Raw genomic sequence first — 4,653 nt, 5'->3', positions numbered from 1 at the left:
ACATTTTTCCTTTTCTGAAAAATAAAATTTCTTTATTAAAAATAATGCCGCACCCCACACTTAGTCCTTAATTACCCTCAAGCAATTAATTATGGATGAGAATGAAGATTGAAATAAAAAAAAAACTAAGTAATCCTTACGAAAACAAAAACGAAAAACGAAAAAGAAAAGAAAAGCAAACTCTTTTGACGGGTTGCCTCCCGTTAAGCGCTTCTTTTTAAGGAGTCATTAGTTGGACTCCTTCCTGCTTTACGTTTCTTCTTCTTCTTCCTCCATTGGGATCTCCTTCTTTAATTTCTGTACTTTGTATTTGGTCTTGTACAAGTAGATTTTTCTCTTGTATGCCCTATTCAATTCCTCCATTCTCGTCCTTGCAGTGATTTCTTCAACTTTACGCTTTTTCCCTTTATCGTGCTTATTTTTCTCCACTCTTTCCTTTTCACGCTCCATCGATTCCCTTACTTTCTTATCTTTCTTGATTGCCTTTTTGGTTGTTAGAGAATACGGTGCTTTGAAAGTGAAAACTTCACACGTAGTAGAGACAATGGCACGAGGCTTGGTTCTTCTGCTTTTGATTGTCATCTCTTCTCGATCTAGCATATGTGATTTAATAGAAGAGGTATGATTATCACCATTCACATTTTTAAGATCCACTTTATCTTCCAAACTCCCTCCATCCTTTTCTTGAACAGCCGCATCATTCTCTACCATTGCTTCAAGAAAAGACAAATGTGCATCCTCAAAGTCGATATGATCTTTAACAGCCTTGTTTCTCTTAAGAGGATTCTTCAAGTAATCATGCAAAACTTGCACATCTGGTTCACATAGGGTACTAATGGCTTGCAGACTATCATGTCCAGCAGATTGGGAATTTTCGCAGGTACTCGTCGAGTCAGAAGATACGACTCGGCGAGTCAGAGAGTTTTCAACACTTTTGAGGTTTTCTTTGCAGTCAGCTTCCTTGATCAGCCTTTCTATCTCCTCCAGATCTCCCTCGGCATCAGAATTCTCTTCCAAGGATAATAAGAATTGGTTTGGATTGACCTCTTGCAAGTAAGCAAGTTATCTCTCCAATACTTCATCACCTAAAATTATTGAGGAAACCTTATCGTCTTTTGACTCTTTGGGCTTCTCCTTTTCCTCTTCTTCAAAAATTACCGAATCATCTCCCACCCTTAATGTTAGTGTAGATTTACGCATGTCTACCAAGGCACAAGCGGTGTTCAAGAATGGCCGCCCAAGAATGATTGGTAAAATAGAGTCCTCCTCCATGTCTAATATTATAAAGTCAACCGGAAATACTAATTTATCACTTTTGATAAGGAGATCTTCACATACTCCCATTGGTTGTATTATCGTTTTGTCGGCTAGATGAATCTTCATTTGAATAGGCTTTGGGACCGGAAGGTTTAACTTTTGGAAGAAGGAATATGACATAATATTAATACTTGCACCCGAATCCGTCAATGCTCGTGTGGTCATTATGTTCCCAAATTGACAAGGTACGGTGATGCTTCCCGGATCGCCCCTCTTTTCTGGCAGTTCACTTAGCACTATTTCAACAACTTCTTCTATATTTCTTCTAGTGGTAAAGAGGTTTTTAAGTAAACTACCATATTTCGGTGTTTGTAATATCGTTTCAACAAACGGAATATTTACTTGGAGTGCCTTTATGTGCTCCATAAACCTCCTATATTCTTGAATCTGCTCATCAGGTATGGATCGGCTCGGAAATGGCAAAGAGGGTCGGTAAGGCTTTAAAAGAGAGCAGTTTTTGGTATCAGGTTGTCGACTCTTCGAGTCCATGATGGCAACTCGGCGAGTCGAGTCGGGTTTACTCAAATCCCAACTACTTTCTTCTTCTGTTCGCACTTTGTTGGGATTTTTCTAGATAGCGGTCAGAGGAGTGTAAATTGGCTCAGAATCTGTTGTTATTGCATTCACATGCGCCATTCTTGGATTTTGCTTGGTATTGCTAGGAAGTTCACCGGGTGCTCTTTGGCTGATTTGTTGTGCAAGCTGACCTAGCTATTTTTCGATGTTATGAATAGATGCTTGCTGATTCCTAAGCATATTTTGCTGATCCTTCATCATAGCTTGATGTTCTCTAAGCATATTTCGTTGCTCTTTCATTTCAGCATCTGAATCATTATGCCTCTTCTCAGACGCGGCTACAAATCTTGTGAACATCTCTTCCCAATCAGCTTTCTTCTCCAGCACCGGTTCCTCTTTTTGATAATAGCCCCTTTCTTTTTGCTTAAATTTCTCCTCCTTTGCCTTTTTGTACTCATCATAAGGAAGCCAATCCTTTTTGGGTTTTCGCCAATTGTCATCATACCTATCACCACTTGAATAGCACACTTGCACCCTCTGGTTCCCGTTTTCGTCTAGATCACAATCTTTAGTGAGATGAGGTCCTCTACGATTTTCACAACCGACCCTAATGACATGGATGGATTGGTCCATCTTAGTCATTCTTCGATCCAAATTCTCTAGTTTAGCCATCATTGCTGCCATGCTATCATTAACTGAGTTCACCGCCCACCGACTCAGCTCATTCCTTGGGTTATGATATTCTCTAGAGTGCTTAGAGAATTCTTCAATTAGGGCCTTTATCACCGGGGGTGCTTTTTTCGTGAGTAGTCCTTGCGAATCAAGGAGTTGCCTAGTTGTCACATTTACTCCATCATAGAAAATGGAGACTTCTTGTTGGCTGTTTAGATCGTGATGTGGGCAATTCCTCTGTAAGCTTTTGTACCTTTCCCACGCCTCATATAGTGACTCTCCAGCTTGTTGTTCAAAATTAGCTATGGCTTTCTTCAACTTGGCTATTTTTGAAGGAGGGCAAAACTGGTCTATGAAATCTTCTTTCATTTTAGCCCATGTAGTGATGGATCCTAGGGGAAGTGATTTCAGCCAATCCTTTGCAGCTCCCTTGAATGTGACAGGTAGCATACGAAGCAAGACGGTGTCGCGAGCCACATTAGGGACATTGAAGTAGTCGGCTATGTCATTGACTTCGTCAAGATGCTTGTATGCGTCCTCATGATCCTTCCCGTAGAATGGAATCTCCTTAAGTTGAGCAAGTATGTGGCCTTTAAGTTCAAAGGTGGCAGTTGCAGGAATGATGGGTTGCACTAGTCCCGGTCCGGTATCTTCACGTATTCTCTTCTTCCATTCGCCCATGGGAACTTCATCGATGTTAGCCATGGGGTTAGCTAATTCGCCTTCTAAATCGCTTCTTTCTTCGGAGTCGGTTTCTTCTTTTTCGGATTCGTACACGATATCGTCCTTGTTTGGGTCTTCGTTCGCCTCAGAAATATTGCTGGATTCTCCCACTTTCTTGTCCTTTTTCTTACTAAAAACAGATTTGAGATTCTTCAATGGCGAATTCTTTGATGTTGCGGTTTCTCCTATGGTCTTGCCCTTGTTTTTCTTCAAAGTTGCTTCCGGATCTTCAAGTGGTGTAACCAAAGGTGTACCTCCTCCTCTGGTCATAAACAAACTGCAATTAAAACAGAAAACACGCGTAAAAAGAACAAAAATAAAATAAAAACGAAACTGAGTTTCAGCGATGGACTCGTCGAGTTCAAGGCTAAAAACAAATTTTTTTTTAATAATAATCCTAAAACAGAAAACTACTAAAACTTGAACTAATGACTAATTTACTAAAAAAATGACTTTGTGCAAGATAATTCTCACACAAAGGATCGATAAAACTAGAAATTAGAGTTAATTTTTGAACCGTTCCCCGACAACGGCGCCAAAAACTTCATGTGTGTTAAACTAACTACGTTTTATCCTACTTTTCCTTACGAATTAGACACACAAAGGCAGTGGACCTATCAATTGTGGTGTAGTTAAATAAGTAGGGTATCGAACTCAGGGAACGGAAGTTAAACTAATTACTAATATTATCTAAAACAAATAATAAAATAGGAGGGGTTTCTCTAGTTTTACAAGACTAGAAACTTAACTAAAACTTACCTAGTACTTAATTAAGCAGCTAAACAATTAAATTGCAACTAAATTCAATGATAAAAAGGACTTATGTCTAGGTTCGAGTTATTTGATCCTATGGTTGATTTTATGGTAAATATATCCGATTAATTTTTCATTGGTTACCGATTTAGATGATTAGGTTCACGTTCGTTATTGCTAATCCTTAGAAAACAGATTACTTCAAACAGTGACCAGTTGGTTAAATTAACAAGTTTTCTAGTTTATTGATTCGGGTTAAGTAAGACTTGTAATGGTTAATTGAATTGGTGATTCAATTAACCTCTTGTTGATGGTGTATCACACAAGCTCACGTATTAATTTACCTATCTTCTAGTCAATTCTAGTTTCACGTTCGTTATTCCTAGACATATAACTATGTGGTCACATAAATTATAAGAAATTAATAACTAAGAGATGTTCATACAACTTAATTACTGATTTATTAACAGAAAATAGTTGTTATTAATCTATGAGGTTCTTTAACAAGCTTAGCAAAAAAATATCACCAATTAAAATTAATTCTAACCATAAAATCAATCCATATTCACAAAATCATCTACCCTAAACAGAAGATAAAGGTTTTAGTTCATAATTGCAGTAAAAACAAACTCAAAAACGAATTCAATTAGTTCAAACATGATTAAATCAAAA

The 4,653-nt window shown here is 38.0% G+C and overlaps 1 non-coding gene across 1 annotated transcript; it reads left to right on the top strand.

Annotated features, from left to right (window-relative positions):
- The first annotated feature begins 2,719 nt into the window (after positions 1-2,719).
- Positions 2,720-2,826, top strand: LOC145135054 (small nucleolar RNA R71). Its single transcript, XR_013719535.1, has one exon. It is a non-coding gene; the product is annotated as a small nucleolar RNA R71 (small nucleolar RNA).
- The last annotated feature ends 1,827 nt before the right edge of the window (positions 2,827-4,653 follow it).

This window comes from Lactuca virosa, chromosome 8 (assembly GCF_052849685.1).
Source record: "Lactuca virosa cultivar CGN04683 chromosome 8, Lactuca_virosa_CGN04683_v6, whole genome shotgun sequence".
NCBI classification, from domain to species: domain Eukaryota; kingdom Viridiplantae; phylum Streptophyta; class Magnoliopsida; order Asterales; family Asteraceae; genus Lactuca; species Lactuca virosa.
Note: the sequence above shows the minus strand (reverse complement) of the source record. Positions and strands in the feature narration are given on the sequence as shown.